Source organism: Zonotrichia albicollis, chromosome 3, assembly GCF_047830755.1.
Source record: "Zonotrichia albicollis isolate bZonAlb1 chromosome 3, bZonAlb1.hap1, whole genome shotgun sequence".
In the NCBI taxonomy this organism is placed as follows: Eukaryota; Metazoa; Chordata; class Aves; order Passeriformes; family Passerellidae; genus Zonotrichia; species Zonotrichia albicollis.
In genome coordinates this window covers 91563660-91586066 of record NC_133821.1, presented here as the reverse complement: position 1 = coordinate 91586066, position 22407 = coordinate 91563660, and positions in this window count along the sequence as shown.

Sequence of the window (22407 nt, the reverse complement as noted above, 5' to 3'; positions counted from 1 at the left end):
TCTGCTTTCAGCACTGACTGGGACAGAGTCCTCCCAGAACAAAAGTCTGTGATTGTGTAGCCACAGTTGGGAAGAAAGCCCAGGAAGAAGCAGCAAGGAAGGATTCCTCTCACCTGTGCTTCAGCACACACCATCAGCACATCTGCTTATGTGTGTGCTTCCCTAATACTTGGTCTACAAAGCCAGCTGAAAAAAGGAAGGCCATTGTGGGACGCTATTTTGATTTTTCTGTGAGTCAGCAGCTACTGGAGAACTTTATATCTACTGCAGAGATTTCTTCTTAGTGAAAAAAAAAAAAAAAAACCTGTGGTAGTTGAGAATGCATCAATTTACACTTTGTAGGTCTGTGCTTGTACTCCCCCTCAGGCCATTATTGCTGAGGAGACAGGAAACTGGGTGAGGTGGGCTGACCCAGCACAGTCAGCCTGGTGTACTTACCATTAATAGCAGCAGATTTGTATGGCAATTGCTGGAAGCAGGGAAATTACAAGGCTCAAGGTTCCCTGGATTTCTGCAGGCTTGAAGGGAGTGAATGCTGATGCACAGGGCTGCCACCCACTGCTCCCCATCCCCCTGCCCAAGGTCCTTGCTCCAGCATTAGCCTCCAACCTCACCCAGTCTCAGCTTCCATCTGCTGCAGTCAATTGCTGCTTGCACCACAAGTTTCCCATCCGAGCTCCAGCACCAGAGTGGTAATGCCAGTAATGATTTCCCAGGCTCAAAATCCATCTTCATTCTACCATTCCTATTGTCTCAGTTGTAGCTCCAGCACACAGAGGCCATGGCTGTTTCCTTACTGCTTTTACCAGACTGCTCCAACACCAGCAGGAGAGCAGCATTTACACAAAATAAAACCCAGACAAAAGCAGTCCTGTACTCTTTCTGCTGTATAGTAAGTCCTGCTGCAGATGTTTCTTATGTGTGGGATTGTCAAGATGTGTGGTGACTGGAGCATAGACAACGTCCATGGAGTCCTGCAGTCCAAGATTTCTCCAGTGGGAGCGTATGAACTTACTGTGTACAGTGGGATATGTACACCACCCTCTTACTTTTCTTATGTCTCCAGTCAGAAGAGCTAATTGTTAAAACATTTTTTCAAACAAAGTCTACCATCAGAATTTAGCCTTTTTTAAAATTTATTTTATATATTTAAGGAAAAGATTACGACTCAAACCTCAAAACTGTGGTTGCACTAGGGTTCCATTACAGGGATATTTTTCAAATATTTAAGACACAGAAATTGCCACAGACCTAAAATTACTTCTTTTCCCCCAATCCTGCCTTCAGTACTCCTAATTCAAGTTTATGTGAATTTGATTAAAAAGCCTTTAGCACTACTTTTTTTTCCATGGTAAAAAATACTTATTTTTTATCAAGTTCTGAAAAATAGGTACATACTTTGATTAGAAGTTTTCAAAATTTTTGGTCTTAATGAAACCCTTCATATTAGAAATTTTAGCCCATGTAATTCAATCTTTGCAAATCATTAAACAACCAAAACAGGGTCAGAAAATTATATAATTCAGGCTCTCTTAATATGCGATGTTACCAGCCACTACTATAGTTTTATGAGATAGGATTTGAAGCTGAGGTTTTCCCTAAAACCACTGTGATGAATAATCATATCTGAGAAGAGGAAGCGGAAATCACAATGGTTTCCTTGCTGGAACTGATCCATTCACAATAATTTATGCTTTACCCTTGATTTCATCCAATGATATCAGCCCTCCATCAGTCCTATCCACCACAGCTTGAAAAACCCTGTTTCAAGTGAATCCCATTCAAACCCAAATGGCGAGGCCAGGTGCTCTCCTTAAGAGCAGTAGCTTTAGAATTCCCAACTTCTCCTTTCAGAAAGCCCTACATAAAACAGACCAATTATTGTTGTTGTTATTATTATTCAAAAACCAGTTCTGAGAAATACTTTAAATAACAGAGGAAAGCAAAAATGCTAATCCTCTTACATAACACAAATCCCAGATGGTCTTGTGTGGAGGGGAGGAAGATGCCATAATAGCAGTCACCATTATCAACTGAGCTTGGTTACAGATGTTAAAATGATGCAAGTGCTTGTGCTCACTCACAGAACTTCAATTAGGTTTTTCTTGTCATATTTCTCACCAAAATAATCACAAATAAATAAAAATTCATGCACAAACAAACACTAATCCTCACTGCAAGTGTACAACTCATTCTGAAAAATACCTCAAGTAAAGCTGTTACAGTCTCCCCATTTACAGTTCTCCTTAGCTAGGGAAAGCTGCCACAGTAGCGCTAGCATCTCAACTCCTAATCTAGAAAATATTGAAATAATAGCACCTTTGCTAGTGATACCTATACTAGTCCCATTGCCTAAGGCAGCACAGACTGCTTTTACATCAATGTACAAACAGCTTTCTTTCTCTGGCCTTAAATTGTTTCAAATTTATAGCTGATCTCTGTGACACAAAGAGTGCACAGCTGCCCATTTCTCCAAGCATTTTGTCACAGGGATAACCTTATAGGTAAGGATCACAGGGCTGCAGTAGAAGGTTGAGGAGGTATTCATCTGCCAGGAGGCAACATTTACATTAATAAAACATCCTGGGATCCTGCACAGAAATGCTCACTTAACAAATCTACAGTGCAGGAGCAGAAACATTTCTATGGAATAGTTTCATTCTCCAGTTTCACTGGTCTGTGTTCAGTGTGTGTGAGGAACCAGTTTTGCTCAGACCTTGCCAGCTCTCACAGTAACATCACCACAAACCAAGCACCAAACAAAAGCAAGCAGAACATGTTCTATATGATGTTACAAACAAATTGGGGGATAATCTGAGGTCAACACAAGAAGCCTCCCATCTACCTCACTTGGACCCTCTCCCATTCTCATAATCGTGAAACCATGGTTTCCTGTCCTTTTCCCAGCAATTCATGAGAATGACAGAAATTTAACCTGTTGCACTTCCTCAGACACAGGTGCTGCTGTAAAACAGCACTTGTTGCAGGCGTCAGTCTGTCCCAGAGCGCCGGAGGAGCTATTGCCCCACAAGGCAGTGAGGGTCAGCAGCTGCCCCAAAACAACTAGGAACTGTTTCACAGCTATTCTGCCTCTTGGAAATATCTATTCAATGTGTTACTCCATATCCACTTCATGTCTGCCAATGCAGAGTGAAATGTGGAGGTGCTAAACTGTCTGCACTTGGGACAAAAAACCTGAGGCTGAACCCTCTTACTCCTTGCTCTTTCCTACAGCAACCATGAATATCAAAGGATACCAGCTTTCCAGTTATGATATTGGTCAGCATTCACCCACACATGGAGAATGATTTATTAAAATATGTGTCCAAGAATCATATCTGTACCAGTGGAGAAAACATCTGAGAAAGCAGTCTCACTAGTTCATTATTCTTGGCTTGGAGAATTGAGCTGCTCTTTAATAGAAATCACAGTTTCTCACCTTCCCATTCCTTTGTCTGCCCATTGCAATAATCATGAATCAAAAGCTCCCCAGCACCAATGCAGAAGGGTAACTTAGGGACAGAGCAACAAACTTATTCAGTTCAGGTATGCAGACTGCAGCCTTTTTGCAACTCTTCACTTTTCTCCTACTCTACATCTTTTCTGGTTTCTGCAAATAAACTCAGTGCAGTACACCTGGTTGGGAAGGGATTCCTTCAAGGCCTCAGCAGGGTGATGGCAACAGGCTCCTTCATCTGACCCTACTGAGGTGCTAGTCTGCCACAAGGGCAACTTTAAGAAGAAAGCTCATAATCATAAAAGAAACAGTGAGGTCACCCTCATTTTTCTGAAAAGCCCAGAAAAGGCTTATATTCAGCTTTACTTCATCTTCCCTTGCAGAGCAATAATTTATTCAAACTACAGTTTAAATGTCTCCTCAAAGAGTAAAATTATAAGAACGATCATGAAAGAAATGCCCATTTATACAGAAATTATAGAGAAGTCTCTTGTCTTTATCAAGTCTCAAGTGTATTTGCACTTAAAAGCTTCCCCCCACCCCCCTTTGCCAACTAGAAACAATAGTGCAGGTGCATTGCCCTTCAGTGAACAATGTATTTATCCTGGGAGGCAGGAAGTTGGTTTCACACCTGTTTCTTCTTTTTATTTGTTCTTGGCCTGGCTAATTTGCCGAATGTCATGATTGGTACAGCTGAGGCTGTCAGAAAGAATTACCACTTTGTAACATGACGGCCTAATTCTGGCAGTTCAGATTTTACAATGATTTGCCTTTTGTTCTTTCTTTCAGTAGTGGTCTGTTTTCTGTACTGCACACAAACTGAATCTGATCAGTAGTAACAGAAAATGTAAAATTAAAGTAGGCTGCTTTATTAGATGACTGTCCCTTTTGGATATTATTATATTATATTATATTATATTATATTATATTATATTATACATTCTAAAGACATTGAGGGATAGATTTCTGATATCATAAAAACAAGTCATGCCATGGGCTGAAATAAATATGATTTTTTAGGAATTAATGACAGGCTTGGAAATTTTTTTGTTATAATTCAATGACTACTGAAAATTGAGAGGTACTCTGTTGTCTCATAAATATTAAAGAACTAGCAAGATGTGGCAGAAATTTTGTACCCACATATTCATTTAGCTTTTGACTCTATGATCCGTGCTTTTTTTTTAAATCTAAATCTAAGTGATCATTTTCAGGAGGAGAATTATCCTGTTGATGACATTTAAACAGTAGCTGACAGCTAGGAAGTTTTTTCCATGGGTAAGTCAGTTCAACACAAGAAAGAACAATTTATGTAGTTAATGCATAAATTTATGCAATTAGTTTTGCTTTGATTTAAACATTTTTAGAGTGATACCACTCTTAACATCCTAACCCAACAAGGACACCAGTTCCCAGGCTTCTCTGTTTAACTCTGTACTGTGGACATTTGAGAACTTCCTCTGTGTCCCAACATGCACAGGTTTCACAGAGCATGAGGCACCTGCAGGCACAGCACCCACCACCCCACAGCTCTTCCAGGATTCATCACCCTGGACTCATCCACAACACCTGCACAAATGTACTCCCTGCACCAATAAAACTTATTAGCTAAGTCCTGCTAGGATGGGGATGAAGAGAGAGGGAGCAAGACTGGGTCATGGCAGGATCACCAAGACGCAGCCTTTTCTCATAGGTCCCAATGCTGTGACCAGAATGAATGTGAGAAATTTCTCAGCACCTGTGTAGTACAGAAGCACTTTTTAAACACTACATTTTTACATTTTTACAAAGGTGAAGCTGTCTTTTTTAAACTTAAATGGACATATGTCATGAGCACTCACCCATGAAACCACATCTTCCCATAGACAGATGCACATAGACAAAGGGCTGCTGATTTCAGGCTGAAAAGGCCACCTAGACAGCCCTTTGTGAGGAAAGATCTAGAGAAGCAGCAGACAGATCTAGAGAAGCAGCAGACTTTTTTTCTGGACCTTTCCTTCAGAGGATCATTAGCTTCACTAATGCAGCTATATCAGACATTTAAAGAGATGGGGCTTTACAATTCAAAGTTAGCAAATCTTTTATTGCTTTCATTATCAAGGAGCTTCTGCAAGGCTGTTCTCCATCTGCTTCGTCCTTGACAAGATTTATGAAAGGCATCATTGCTATGTTCCATAATAATACCATATCCAGCCACTCCAAGATTATCAAAAGAGCAGACTTCCCCCACTGTCTTCATTCAATATATTGTTATTTATAATAATCATACAGTGATACTCCATCATTGTAGGCCAGTTCTATACATTGTCTTCACTAGTCATGCTCATATTGCCAATCTCTTTCAAATATCTGGCACTTCCCTCCTTTTTATGCAATAAATTTATGCAATTAGTGGCTAAAAAGGATCAACATAACTTACTATGTGCAGGGGAATACTAATATCTGTATCTCAAGCCAACTGAACAACTCAAACCAAGAATTTTGGATTGATGCATATTCCCTTTTGACCATTTCACTCCTAGACAGCATGCACCAATATTTTCAGGTTCTGCCAGACATTTTTCATGGTGCATTTGGTTGTCTTAGGACCTTGTCAGTGAGAATAGCTCATTGCTCATGTGGAAAACATCATCCAGATTCTTGCTACACCGTTGACATGAGGAAAATGGAGCCATTATAAGCTATACAGCCTCCAAAAATGCCATACAAGCCAGAGTATTCCTGCCCAGTCCAGGGGCAGTTTTGTGTATAGTCTGTACTAACAGCTTTCTAGACTGCCAAGGGTGTGTATATACATATATATATATAGGATTCTGCACGTAGTCCTCACCTATCCTTCAACAGAGTGGCTTATGAGTGAGTAGTAGATTCTGGATTACCCTTTTTCCTGTTTAGTCCATATCCTTCTTCTTACTTTAGAAAGATTTTATATAGGCTTTCCCTCCATCATTTTTTCCTCTCTGCAAACAATAGATTCTTTTCCCTCATCCATATAAATTGATATAATTTCTGGGTTGCCCTATTACATGACACTTAATGTACCTAACATGAATTTATACTTATTGTCACCTTGTTTCTTCACAAACAGCAGCAAAGAAATAAAACTCAGAGGTCCTGTTTCCTTTCCTTCCCCTCTCTTTCCTGCACTTTTATAGAACCTAGTACATCATACATCAACCAAAGAAACGTATACCAACATTCAAAAACTGAGAATGCTAGAGAAGTCAGAGAGAATACTTTCTAATGTCCTGTTACATTTTTCTATCCCTGGGCAAGCATTCTCCACTCACCGAGCTGGAGTTCTTCTCCTGGAAGAAGGCAGTGAAAAACAGAATCCGTTGTTGGTGAAAAGCTGTCCTCAACAAAGAAACAGTGAGTGGTCCCCCCGTACTTACACCTAGAGAAGAGTAAACTAATTTTTTCTACCTGACTCAGTCAAGAGGGCTGCCCAGTGCCAACAAATGCAAAACATTTTTGTTATCATCCAAAGAAAAAATAAGTTAAAGTTGTTGAGTAATTACACTGTTTTCTGTTTGTACAGGTGAAATGTATTGGCCCCACAGAGAGAGATTGCTGGGCACAGGAAGATCTTTGGTCAGCAGCTTGCACTGGAGATTGCCCAGCTGCACCCACTCTTCTAAAAGGACAAGCCCAGACCAGTCTGTCCTACTGAAGGGAGTTCACAGGAGAACTCCAGTCACAGTCTTTAGGTAACCTCCTTTACCAGGGTCTCGTTAGCCACAGCCAACATTTAATTGGCCATTTAGAACAGATTAAGTTCACACAGAAGCCTTTTAAGGGCTTTGAGACAGAGTACTCAAAGGAAAATAGACATCTGACAAACAGGTTAGTAATACCACATCTCCATAAAAGAAGAGGAAGCAAGTGAATCTCCAAATTATTGTCTGCCTTTCCATGAACTTGAAGAAATGCCTTCTCCACAGCCTGAAGAGAAAAAAAGGAAGAGAAAAACACACAATTAAAAATCCCCAAAAAAACCTAGGATTCCAGTTCGTCCCAGGTTAAAATAGAAAATAATCCCTTATTGCTTTTAACCTTTCTTAGAAAGATAACCCAAATTGAAGAAAATGCAATGACTTTCCAGTCCCATGTACAGGAATAACTTTCATGAACTTTTTTACTTGTCTGCTCCAGTGGCAGCCCAACTGCCTGTGGGTACCTATAGATGGCTTTGAGGGCACTGAGTTAATACTTCTGCTCTGTCTTCAGCAGGTCCAACCTGCTTTTCTTTGGACATAGCACAAAACTCCTGGTGAACTGGCTTCCTTGATGGCCACCAGTGAAGGAACGCCTGCCACCAAGGCACGGGTCTTGTGGCACAAGTGCAGTCGTGAATATCTGGCAAAGTCTCATTTAGAGAGTCGTTCCCATCAAGGTGGTTTTACCGCTGGTGTACCTCTCTCCATACCTAATGGGACTCCTAAAACAAAATTGGATATTCTTCATGGAATTTTTGTCTATCTTTCTTCTCAGCATTGTCTTTCATGATTAGGATTATGTTATCCCAGGACTTCCCGATGACAGACAAGCCTTGACAATACAAAAATGTCTACCTGCTGTCTGATCCATTGCTGGAGCATAGCAACAAGATGCTCCTGCACTGCCAGAACTGAAGATATTGGCTGTGGAAGGCTTACTTTCTCTCAGAAATAAGTTTTTGGAAAATTACAGTGATAAAGATTTGTAAATTATGATAAAAATGGAGAACCTCATAGAATTTCAGCACAAAACTTAGTCTATGAAAAAAAAATTGAATAAACTGAACCTGAAACTCCACTAATACTTTCATTATGTTCATATTATATGGAAAAATTGAAGATGAATGAATGGAAAAGACCATTCCAGAGATTCATAGGTGATTGAGAACTAAAGTCATAAGAAAGATGGTGTCTATATACTATATCTCAAATTCTTGTTTACAAAGAACTGTTATCCAAACAATTCAGCAGAAGGCTGGATAGCAAAAAAGCTGATTAACAGAAAACGGAGTCCTGACCTGTTGAGGTCATTTTTGCACATGGCTTGCTGCAAAGAAATCTACAGAAATAAAAATATTTTTAAAAATTTTATCTCAGAATTCTATATTAAAGAATAAAATGAGATAGTTGAAGCAGATTATTTAAAAAAACAAGGTTGAGAATCTAATTGACTGAATACAAGAATGGAGGATTCAAATTCTTCTGGAAGAGTCATTAATACTAATCTGAACTGGTGAAATTAAATCCTGTCATTCAGTCCCAAGAAAACAATTAACTGATTGCAAATTATTTAAAAAAATTATTAAAGTCCAGGGATTAGCTTAAGATAATTCTTGTATTCCATATGTATTAGTGCCATAAAAAACACAATGGGTAAACACTTGTTTATTTAATGGAAAATGGTATTTAAAATCAGCAGAGATACAGTGAATTTAGGGTGGAGAGGACTGTTTTGATCCTGCAGTTTAACTTCTATAAAGCAGGACAAAAAAATACAACATTTCTGTTATGAGAGAACTGCTCTTTGACTGTACATATTTTATTTAGAGATCTATATAGTATTTAAATGTCAAAATTGTTCTTCACGTCAATAATTATTTTTAATTATCTCCATTTCTTTCTTAAAGAAATAATAAATTAAGTTCTGCAAGGATTTGAACTGTTAAATAATAAAAGATACTACATCTTCTAGAGAACTGGGTTAAAACAAAAATGGTTTGTATAAAAAGTTCATGTTTTCAAGTTTTTCATGCTACGTTTGAGTTTTTTCAGCCTTCAAGTTCCTGTGTAACTCAGTGCTAACAAGAGCTCAGTAGGGCTCATCCATTTGCTTTTATCCTATAGGGCAGGCTGTACATCATGCAGGTTCATACTCTAAATTTGAAATTTGCTTTCCACATTTCTCTCTCCTGAAATTATGAAGAGATTCTGTCACTTGCCATAAAGCAGTACAAAGAAACCCTTCTCTTATCTTGTGACTATGTTATTGGCAATAATTGTAGAGCATTACCATTTCAATTTCACAGTATCTGTTCATTTTGCTACCCCTGATTCTGGAAACCACTGAGCCATAATAAACAAGGATGACAGGGCTTATCCTATGGTTTACTTTCATTTATGTTTTTGCTTTGATGAGTCCTAAGATCAGACTGACCACCCCTTTTTGACAAGGAGAGGTGTCTGTTCTCAAAGCCCTGTTTGACACCTTTTCCACAAAACATTTCCTTGCATTGTCTTCTGAAGTACCTTAAAAATTCTGGTGGGAATCTGTAGGCAAGATACTCTTTGGAAATAATGAAGATGTCTGCAAAGGGGAGGATTTAGATAGTATTCTGATTTATTTGGTGGAAGAGGAGTTTTTATTCAGTTCATTCTCTCTCTCCAGGAGAGTTGAGATGGGATTACCTTTACTCCAGTCGTGCACAGTTTCTGTCTCAGGTAGATCAGAGCCTAACTGCTGCAGGCTGCAACTACACCCCTTTGATATCCATGCATCACGTTTCTCTTCTTACTAAAGATTTGCAGGTTTGATATGATTCTGGCCAAATGAAAGGCTCAGCTCTGTGGTAGATCTGTATATATCAAGGCCAGGTTGAGATGTTTTAAAGGGAGAGGTGTAAACAGTGATATTCATACACAAAAGAATGGAGGATCAGATAAACAGCACATGTTCAATTGCTCACAAGGCTGTCATACAAAGCTGAAGATGACACATTACTTGTTTTGAATTCTCAGAGTCAGGAGCTCTCTTTCTGACTAAACCCTACCTAAGCTTCCTGTGTCTCACTCTTACTCCTTTGGTGAAATCTAGTCATGATACCTAAGAGAGCAAAAGTTTTAAGGCTCAGAATACAGTCTTTTATTTTAATGAAATGTATAAAACCAGAATATGTTTTCTCACTTGTTGTCTGTCAGTGATTGTTATGTAAATTCATTCAGCTTACATATAAAGAAATATTACTTCCAACTATTATGTCTATAAACAACAGCTGGACTTGGAAGATCATTGCCATTTGTACCCTATCAACATTTATGAGTTATTCGGGGCTCCAGTGAGCCCCTTGGATACAATCAAGTTGTTTTTTGATTAAGAGATGCAATTTTCCACTGCTTTCCATAGACTTCTGCAGATATAATTGAATGGAACTTAGCAAACAGCTCAGCTAAGCTACTGTACAAGAATCCATCTCCATCTTTCTTAGGCATATTGTCTTGCTAATGCTAAGATAATGGTATACTGTTTGAAATATATGTCTCATCCTATGAAAGAATTCAGAAGACAAAAGCAGTTGAACAGAAGCTGATAAAAATATGTTGCTCCACACCACCTGAAAAGTTCCACAATTTTCACTAACTCAAAATACAAGTGAACAAAATTGTTACTGTGTTATAACTGATACAAAATATAATTTTGTCAAGTTAAAAAGAAACCTGGCTTCTTCTTCGCACTGGGGTGTTTTTGCATGCTAATGGATTTCCCTAAATTCACCATTATTCTAATTTTGTGAAAAAACAGTCACAGTTTATAATTTTTAATTTAAAAAAAATATATATATAAGGGAGCACCACAATGGTGCAAAAAGCACTTTTACAGAATTCATTCTCAGCATATGAAGCCAGAGAGGTAACTCAATCTATCATGCTGAGATAACCATCTAAATAATCCAGTGCAGCACTGAAAGAGGTAAACAAATCTTGATAGCAGACAGGTGGTACAAAACCATAGCAACAGAAGGTCCAGACAATGTGGTACAAATGCAAACAGAACTCTCCATATGTATTGTTTTGCCCTCTGCTTAATGTAAAATTGTACTTTAGCTCCACAGCATTTCAGATTGAAAATAGTTTGTTCACACTTGCCATTCACCTCTTCATTCTTTGCACCTGAATCCTTCTTGCCTTCCAGTTTTTCATCAACATCTGATGATGAAGTGCTCTTCAGTCTCCAGCCTAGAACAAACCTCAGATTGTGTACATATTTCCCTAGAGAAAGTCCTATCCTTGCTTTTTCTCCCATCAGACCTGCCTGTGTACTGCCAAGGTGGGTGGGAGGCTCCTAGATTTTTATTCACATGCCCCATATAATCAACATAGAGTGAGAAGGGCCAGCAAAGGCTTCTAGAGGAAAATCTTGTCCTCCTCAGTCCATCTAGTGAATTGATGATCTGGCAGCTCTCAAAGTTATGTACTTTACATCAATTCTATTAGAGTTTTAGGCAGTTATGTATGTCTAAAGGACTGTTCCATTAGAATTTTAAATTTTATATGCAAACTGTCTGTCTTAGGCTGCATTTGCATTAGCATATTGGTTCAGAGAAGTTGTGCATTCTTGAAATAACTCCCTCAGTCCCTCCTTATTGCACATAAGCTGAATTCACAGAAAAGTTTTAGTGTTTAGAAATCAAATCCCTTCTAGGGCTGTGCTACAGTGCACACCACTGCTGCTGCCCTTCAAGGGAGTATGGCAGTCTCAACCAACAATCAGTTCTTTAGTGAGCTCAGAAACATATTCATTGTAGGAGTGTTCAGTCCAGAGCACCATATTAAATCTAGACTGAACAAAGATGCCAAACCATGTAAAAAACAAACATAGAGATCTCATATTGATTGCTTTAATCTATGTATTCCAAATTAAATTATTTTATGTGGATATTGTCACACCTATAAGCCAATTGAACGTAAACTCAGACTTTCCTGCCCCCAGGTACCATTTCACTACTTCTGCTTTTCTTCCATTGTTTCAACTTGGCTTGCACCTCCCTTGACATTACTTCTCCTGAACAGCACCCTTCTATACTTTTCCACACAGAATCTTTCTGTCTTAGTAATTCAGTACATTAGCAATTACCCAGCATATCCTTAACTAGCAACAAAAGTGATCATAGCTGTCTACAACTGAGCAATTGTCAAGGCCCTTCTTAGAGACAACAGAAAGAAATAGGTGCTTTTAGAGAATGATTCATCTTAACCTAAAGTAGACACTGAATATGGGTCAGATGAATCATGTCTCCAAAGTGCCTCCTTCTCCTTATTGACAATATAGAATGCCTAGCATGACTAGATCAGATTTGGATCTGCACACTGCAGCCATGTATGATCTACTGTTGCCCAGGCTGTCCTCTATCTTTTCTGGCTTGATTTTCATTTAATGGAGTGATGCAGGAGCCTGGTGATCTGGATGGCAGTGGATTAAACAAGGGCCATCAGGTGCATGCTTTTCTGGGAGAAGCAGGGGACTTGGACCCTGAGGAATGAGTTTCCAAACAGGTTTTCTGCAGTAAGAGAATCGATGGGTTAGTTTCCAAGTGATGTATATGCTAGATGAGATCTGTGTTAACTTCTTCTGTCTGATTCAGATCAAAGGAGGAACAGCTCATGCTTGCTTTGTATCAGACTCAGATAAAGCAACATGCAGCAGCATTTATATCCCACTAAGATTCAGTCCTGACACCTTCTAAGATTAGCTAACTCTTCAACTGTGTGAATAGATAGATAAATTAAATCAGTTAAAGTAATCAGCAAACATTGCAGTAATTACTTCAGATTTACCCAAAGGTGATCCCAGGCACTATTTGGATGCAACTACTTGTCTGTCTATGAAATGAGAATTGGGTAGAGTATGGGGATTTGGTTTCACATGCAGATTGCATTTACAGGGCATGTTGAGTATTTAAGTATTTAATAACAAAACAATTAGTTATTTACACAGAGGACAATAAGACGCCTTTGGAAATATCCATCTCATTGCCATTAAAAGCAAATGAAGTGATTATGAACAGTGTAACCACACAATTAACTGATTAAATCCACAGTCTTCTCTATACCAGACCTGCTTTTCAATATGACTTTTATGATTAAATAAATAGGCTTGTACATGGTGACGCATACCTAAGCCTTCTGAGCATAAGTGAAATTTTTAATTAAAAATGTATGTTTCAAGATAAACAGCTTTCTCAAATACGGGATAATGAAAGAATATGAATGCTGACAGAGGTATAGAGCTCACAAAAATGGCTTTAGGGAGAGAGGGAGTTAATAAGATGCCAGACAATGATTAAGTATTTGAATATTATAAATATAATTTACTATAAAGATATTTCCTTTCTACAGATATGATTGTAATTTTGCTGCCAAGCAAAAGAGAGTCAACAAATTATAAATTATAGAAAGTAGAAGGGAGAAAGCTGCTATGTAGCCCTTTCTTGGAGATTTAAAAATATTGTATTTTACTTGCACAAAATTCTTCAGAATGAAATAAATTAGAAGACCTATAGTCGCATGATGAGTAACCTGGACTGTAGGGAATTTTCACTAAAATGCAGGCCATGTAAGGAAATATGATGACTGGATTATGTAAGGGCCTCTCCTCCAGACACCAGTAATGGTTTTGGCCAAACAGCAGTAGGGTATTTAGGTTCTCAAGTTCCCTAGTGTAGTTTCCATGTTATGCTTTTTTTGTTGTTGTTGTTCAAATATATTTTGGTGTGAATAACTGCAATTCATTTTTCCTGAAAAAGGCATCTAAGGAGAAATATATTTTATGGGGTTTTTTGCATAAAGGCAAAGAATTCAATTTTCAATATTTAAATACTCCTCTTCCCCAATTTTTCAAATATTGTATTTCCCTACAAAATAGATTTTGACACATTGGTTATAGAGAACACTGGCTGGATATTGAAGGAATCTCATTCATGCAATTAAATATTTATTGTTTTCATATCTTATTATATTTTAGTATAGTTGCCAATCTAAATAAAGACACAGAGTTTTAAAAGTACTAAAAACTAGCAAGACATGAAACTTGACAAGAGGAGGAATGAAAAACACATTATAAGTAATCTGCAGAGAAAATAAATTTTCAAAGGTAAGATTTTTTTTCAATATGTAGGATGTATAATATATATATATAGAAAAGTATAACAGAAAATATTTTTTTCACACAGTATAACAAAAAGGAGGATTTTGTGATAGATTTACATAAGAGCTTCAAGACTAAATAAATACATTTCACAGAAAAGAATTATCAAATCTATGAATGAAAGATGCAAGATATGAGAAAAATTTACTTTCTGACAATGCAGGATGTGTTTGCTAGTTTTTCATGCATCAGTCAGTCTGTTTTAAATTTTACAAGTAACAGTACTAGAGATTTCCCAAAACTTATAAGTTTTTAAAAATAAAAATAGCCAGTAGCAGCTTGTTTGGGATATCTGCTAAAATAATAAAACAATTTAGGGTCCCTCTGTTTGGAAAGCAGACCTGAATTCTCCAACAAAGTGAAACACTTAAGTAGATTTTCAAAATGTGTGTCACGAGAATTGATATTGGTTGAGGAATGAGAGGTTTAGAAATATTCAGCTGAAGAGCAGTTAGTCTTGTTTTCTGATAAGCTGTCAGAAAACAGCTTTATATTTTGAGCTTGGATGGGCCTAATAGTTTAGTCACCATGTCAAGCATCAGTAAAACTTCATTCTGTCAACTGTAGACTTAGAGTGTGCCACTAGATTTTAAAATGAAGAGTTGGCGTGAACTCTGTAAACCATAACCTCAGGCTCTTCCTGGAACTGTGATACACCCACACCATGCAGCCTTCACTGAATATCGTGTTAACACTCCTCCCCCATGCACGGCTGTTGTACTGTATGTGAACAGCAACAGTCAAATATAAGACTAAGAACCAGCTGCACCCTATTATTCCGTTCACTTTCAGATTTGCATACTTACCAAATATTCCGTCAGTGGGATATTTGTTATTTCTAGTATTTTACTTAGCACCAGTACAGAATTTCTCACTAAAATAGGTTTTTATCAGAAAGGACATTTATTTCTTGAAAAGGCATTGGATCACAGATAGATATTACTTCCAATGAATTTCCACTGAAGCACAAGGGAATTTGGCTTAGAATTTCAGACTGAAGTTTTAAGGCAGCTCCATTGTGTGTACTGGTTTAAGTTCAGGAACGTCAAAACTTGCAAGAAACATTCATACAAAATTGAAAACCAGAATCTTAGAAGCCCCATGCTAAATTTTGAAAGAAAATTTCTGTTGCTTAAATATCTGAAATAACTGTGAAACTCTTACCTTTTTTTTTTTTTTTTTTTTTCAAAAAGTGTAGTAGGCTTGGGACCTCATTCTCTGCTTCATTTTAAGGAAAGAAAATCCTTTGTTCACATGACCTCTACTTCTAGACCAGGAAAAGATACATTTTCTGACTGTTAGGGCATAAACTGAAACAAAAAAATGTTTCTAAAATCGTTCAGACTGTGCCCTGGGAGTGATGAAGTTTGCTAGATTACATAGCTCACAACACTACAGCAGTATGATAAGTTGCATTGTAAAGTCAAGGCACTTCCTGTAGCAAAACACCTTTTTTTGTTTCTTTCATATACCAGAACAAAAAGAAACTGCACATTCTTGGGATTTATCACTTTCAAGGCAGTGACATGTCTTTCAGCACTGAGACCAGTGGTAGCCAGGGTTACACTTTTACTTATTTCCTTTCTTTTGGGGGTCTGCTAAAGATACACATAAAATGATAGACCTGGAGGTCTCCTAAGCCATCAGCCTTGACATGACACCAGCTCTCAGAGCCACCATTGCAGCTGGTAGGATTAACAATAGAAGTAATCACTGCCAGCTTATATCTAGTCAAACTCCATGGGACCTAATTTGACCATTAATACAGATATTGATTTTCTTAGATATTAGAAAAGAAAAGAATTGGGGATAAGTAAAATTTTCAGGAAGGCAACAGCAAGCAAAAAGTGAATCTGTGAAGAAGAAGTGAGACAAAAAGAGTAGGGGGAAAAGAAAACAGGTCTCAGTGGAAAAATAAAATAGCACTGTTACAAGGTAAATCAGCTACCTGTGACTCCCTAATTGACAGGACAGTCACACCTATCCCTACAGAATATGCCTTACTTTTAAAAAAATTAGTTGGGCTTGATTAAGTTAATTGCTCTAGGGGCTGAAATGAATGAAGGATGGAGGTGGCTTGAGAGAAGTAAAAATAAGGATTCAATATACTACAGCATATGCATAGAGGAGGGAAAGGGCAAGAGGAGAGTCTGCAGTAGCATCTGTAAGGGACCATACACTTCTCCAAGTACTGTTAAGGTGAAAGCTGCAGTCTCCCTTGACTCCTTGCTAAATCCAAACCAAACCTGGCAAGAATATGGTAAAGGCAAAGGCACTGAGCTCTGTTGCATAGTAATCACAATCATATCAAAGTACCATTGTATCAATACATCAGTGCTGCAAGACAGTGTAAGGAAATAGGAAGTGATGGGACTATTGAAATGGACTTCCCTTGTGCCGCAAATACACCAAGGAAGTGTTGTTCACCCCGAGGCAGTGTTAAAGGCTTGCAGTTTTGGTGTAATCAGATTAATGTGAGTATGGCTCAAGATCTGTAGAACTCTTTAGACACACATGCATGCATACCATACCCATGTCACACTGCCGGGAATTACAGGGCCACAGGATGCCAACTGCCTGCTTGGAGAATGGGAAACAATGTCACCCTCCCATCTGTGGGAGTGACAGCTCACCAAACACAAGCTGCAGAGGGAAGACCAAGTGAGATGCCCAGCCTGTCTGATCTACAGTGCCTCTGAGCCAAGAAGCTGCAACAGAACTTCACAGAACAAGAGTCACTTCCATGGGGGACTCATCTTCTGAAGTTGTCTGTCCCTCCTCACTGACTGCAGAGGGAGCTCACCATCTGACACAGCATTTTTGGCTTATTTTTGGGAATCAGAAAAGGGTTTTATAGAAGAACTAATCACAGAAGAAGCCTTGCACTGGGCAGTGGTAGGTTGATCCAGTTTAAATGAAAAAAATCCAGTTTTTAATTCAAGAAGAAGACTGGAAAATTAAGGCAACTAGTGAGTGATGCCCACTGGACTGAAGAATTCAAAGAACTCCAAGCCTCATATCCAATTCCAGGCCTGGAATTTCTTTGTCAAATTCATGAACTTTCCTGCCATTCATTATTCAAACAAGGATAAAACCCTGTTACATGTAATATAACTGAGAAGGGACATTAGACGTAAGCAGAGATTCTGCAGACAACTGAAAAAGAGACTGAATATACATATCTTGAGAGATATATATGTATAGAAGGTAAGAAACTGAAGGGACAAAATACTGTCATAGTGTAGCTGAGTTATGTATAACAGCAAAACTTAAGACTAATAACACATAAGCAAGAAAAGATAAAGGAAAGAAAAGAAGAGTTCCTTATCACTGAGACTGGAAAAAAAAATTAAACAATCTAGATAAAGTCCAGGTAGCCATGGACTATTTTGTTCCAGTTTTCAATAAAATCAGTGCTGAATGGGAAGTGGTGAGGAAAATAAAGCAAAGATAAATGAAAGCATTAAAATTAAAATTATTTTCCAGACAGACACAGAACTCAGAATTCAACCTGAAAAAGTATGGGAGGGAGGGAAAACAATACAAAATATCCAAAGAACTGACACAAGAAATTCTCAGGTCTAATGTCTGGTATTTTTAGGGAATTGATCAAGTCATTGATTTTCATCAATGCATGAAGAAAGACCAGCTAACAAACCAGTAATATTTAGGAAGGAAAAAATAGAATTCCATTGGTGAGAATTCAGGAATGTGCATTGTTTATAATGCAGTTAGAAGGAAATATTAAATTTCCATGGAAATAGATTGAAAATTGCATAAATGTTGTAGCAATTACCAATAAATATTTCTTTAATTAACAGCGTATTTCTTCCTTGACATTTTATTTAAAAGAAAATTCAGTTTTAATCTAAGATATAGCTGATGTAGCTATCTACCTAAACTTTGCCAAATCATTTAATCTTTTACACTGGCCATTAGTGTACAGAGAAGCTGAGTTTTATCTAAAATTGCGCAGTAAAGAAAAAAAATGGAGCCATCTAGGAGACAGCAGCAGTTTGCACTGAGGGTGATACTTGTATTTTAGGGACAATATATTTAAAGATTCCTAAAAACTTGTGTGAGATCAAATGATTGAAAGCTTTCACAAACAACAGCACAAGATGTAGGAGCCCACACGTTCAGTTTGGGTGCTGACATAAAACTGGGAGACACAATCACTATGGAAGAGAACTGGAACACCACACAGTAGAAATGTTATATTGGCCCTGAGGACTGAGCTAACAGAAACTCGTGAACTACCTAATTAATACAACATATGGAAACTCCTGCAATTGCAGGTTCACAACAAGAATAATTCCTATAATTTAAGAGCTCTTAGATGTTAGGGAGAACAAAGAGGAAATACAGTATGATCATCTCACTATTGATCATTCAGAGATTTATCTGATCCAACTTCAGATATCTACAGTATAGACATATTTCCCCTCACTGCTCAACCCAGACTGCTTTTGCAGCCAGAGGAGACAAACAGGCACTTCAGACATTATTGATCTGACCTTTTTCAGACTTTTACTTCAGAATGAGATGAATCACTCATGTCTCTCTATTGATTATGAAAAAGGTCTAGACAAGTGCATGAGTTTGAGATGTCTACACTGTGAATACACTTACAATAAACTAGGTAAGTAAGGCCAGTATGTGAAACATAAATGCAATATTCAGTTATGTTGATCTACATCCTCCTCTGAAGCAAAGACTTTTTTTTTTTTTTTACTAAACACTATAAAAAAATTACCTGGAATAAGTAATAAAATCTTAGTAATTCACATTCCAGGAAAATACATTAAAGCTGTTCATAAAAAGACAATGGAATGATCTGGATAAATGGAAGATTGTTTGATTAGCAAAACACAGCCCAAGATGAAGTATGATTGCCTTGTCCAAAAACATTTTGATGGTGATAACCAACAAGGGAGATTATGCTGCTGAAACTAAAGCCTATGGTACCAATACAATTGGATAGCTCAGTTCACTCCTTTCTTCCTTTATGTTCATTGCCTCCTTATCTGCTTATCTACTTCCAGGACCTCCTTGGGAAGAAATGAACCAGTTCCCACCAAAACAGAATGTGGGAACTCAAAAGCATTCCCAGCACATTTATGCCACAACCCAGAGCATGCAGCATCTACTGTTTCATGCTATGGAAACACCAATCTGTGGGCTGCAACACAGTCCTCACACTTTTAAATATGATGAACCAAGCCACCCCCACAGATAAAAACTGTCATGTTTTAGACATAACCATATGGGCTATGTGGTGTGGATTAGGTTCATCTGCTTCACTGCTCTACCGAAGACTAGCCTTGAATATCAGCCAATCTGTGTTACTTGGGCCAAGGGATGGAGATCATTCTGTGAGGTGGGTGTGCTGAAAAACATAACTGGAGCTGGTGTTGTAAGTAGGTGGCTACACCAGGGCCACAGGAATAGCAAGGCCATGAGGAGGTTAATGAAGGAAATTACATAGTTTCTAACCATCACAAGAATAAAGCAAAGGAACAGCTTTCCCATTGCTGCGAGGACAAGGAACAAAAAGAAGCTTTAAAAAGAGGCTGATGTGTTTTGTGACGCCTCCCACAGCAGAGGATGATTCTCAGGCTAGGTCTGATCTGTCATATCCTTGCTCACGAAACACCTATACCCCAGAAGATACCACTTGTGTCTTACTAGCTGGTATTTGCCAAATGTTTCACTGGAATTAATCAAGTACAAAATGGAGCCTGATTCACTTTTGCAATGATGTGGGGCTTTGAATCCTGTTTTCCTATATACTATGTTCCCATTTGCTAGGAAGTTTTAAAAAGAGTAGTCTTTTTTTTTTTTTTATGTGAAGAGCAGTCTGAGAGTTTCAAAGAGTCTCAAACGCTAAGAAATCAGCCCTCACCTAATTAAGAGCTCGTTTACTCCAAACAGAATTGCTACAGTGAGCTACAGACTGTTTCTGATCTGCTTGGAAAACACCTTTTCTGATGATGCCAGATGAAATACCATTCACAAGACTTTTTTCAAGCACATATACTTGGTCCTCTTTTAACTATAATGAAGATAAAAGCTCTGTCTGCACACAGATTTTCTGAATATCTAACCATATGCACTTGTCTACATCTATATATACACAGAGACACATATATATATGGTATATTAGCAGTCCATGAAGTACATGAGTGAAAAAACACGGTTTTCTTCCTTTTTTCTTTTGGTTCCCTTTTTCATTTCCTTCTCACTATTCCTTTTTTCCCTGCTTCCTTAGCCATGTTTCTTGAAACCCCAGTGTAAGGAGGTACTTAAGCACACACTTAACACTGTAAAACTATTTGGCATATAGAGAGAGCACATTTTTGTGCATGAATGCATGTCCCTAAACACACACAGAATTCCACATTTTCCAGTTCCTTCCTTCCTTCCTTCCTTCCTTCCTTCCTTCCTTCCTTCCTTCCTTCCTTCCTTCCTTCCGCCACTTCCTTCCTTCCTTCCGCCACTTCCTTCCTTCCTTCCTTCCTTCCTTCCTTCCTTCCTTCCTTCCTTCCTTCCTTCCTTCCTTCCTTCCGCCACTTCCTTCCTTCCGCCACTTCCTTCCTTCCGCCACTTCCTTCCTTCCTTCCTTCCTTCCTTCCTTCCTTCCTTCCTTCCTTCCTTCCTTCCTTCCTTCCTTCCTTCCTTCCTTCCTTCCTTCCTTCCTTCCGCCACTTCCTTCCGCCACTTCCTTCCGCCACTTCCTTCCGCCACTTCCTTCCGCCACTTCCTTCCTTCCTTCCGCCACTTCCTTCCGCCACTTCCTTCCGCCACTTCCTTCCGCCACTTCCTTCCTTCCTTCCTTCCGCCCCTTCCACCCCTCCCTTCCTTCCTTCCTTCCTTCCTTCCTTCCTTCCTTCCTTCCTTCCTTCCTTCCTTCCTTCCTTCCTTCCTTCCTTCCTTCCTTCCTTCCTTCCTTCCTTCCTTCCTTCCTTCCGCCACTTCCTTCCGCCACTTCCTTCCGCCACTTCCTTCCGCCACTTCCTTCCTTCCTTCCGCCACTTCCTTCCTTCCTTCCGCCACTTCCTTCCGCCACTTCCTTCCGCCACTTCCTTCCGCCACTTCCTTCCGCCACTTCCTTCCTTCCTTCCTTCCTTCCTTCCTTCCTTCCGCCACTTCCTTCCGCCACTTCCTTCCGCCACTTCCTTCCTTCCTTCCGCCACTTCCTTCCTTCCTTCCGCCACTTCCTTCCTTCCTTCCGCCACTTCCTTCCGCCACTTCCTTCCGCCACTTCCTTCCTTCCGCCACTTCCTTCCTTCCTTCCGCCACTTCCTTCCGCCACTTCCTTCCTTCCTTCCTCTCTTACCACCACTGACATTGTTCCTCACAGCATATTCCCATCAAAGCCATGTGATGGGTTTGCTGTAACAGGGAAGTATGGCCTTCCCTGCTCACACTGAACATCCGGCTTGACAAATACAAGAGTCATCCAAGGCTTTGGGCTAAAATTGGTGTCAGAGCATCCCAGTGCCTTGTATTTACTGTTTTCTAATGAATACTGTCTGGGATTTACCTGCTATTGACATGGACAAGCTACTACTAATGAAATCTGAGCTAGTGTTAAAAAGGAGAGGACTCCCTTAGTTTGTTTATCACCTCATTAGCAAAATTAATTAGCAAAAACACTTCACCATGACAATCACAAATTAATCCCCAGGCTACCTACCTGTAGATTTTGGGATGAAACCTTTTCTGGAAGGACTATTTTCTCTAGAATCTGAAGTTAACTCATGCAGAAACACCTTTCAGGTTTTAATTGTCTATGTGCTCACAAGGATATAAACAGGCTTTGAAAATAAATGCAAGTACTTGATGTATTCACTGCCTGCAATACTTTGCAGAGCTTCTTCAGAATTGTGTCTGTCAAGCAGAAGGGTAACATTTAGCAGTATAAAGTCTTCAGGAATGATTAACTTCTAAATTTTGTACTCAGAAAAATATTTACAATCCTCTTCTGAATAAACAAGAGCATGATGCTAAACCCACAAAACCAGAGCAGA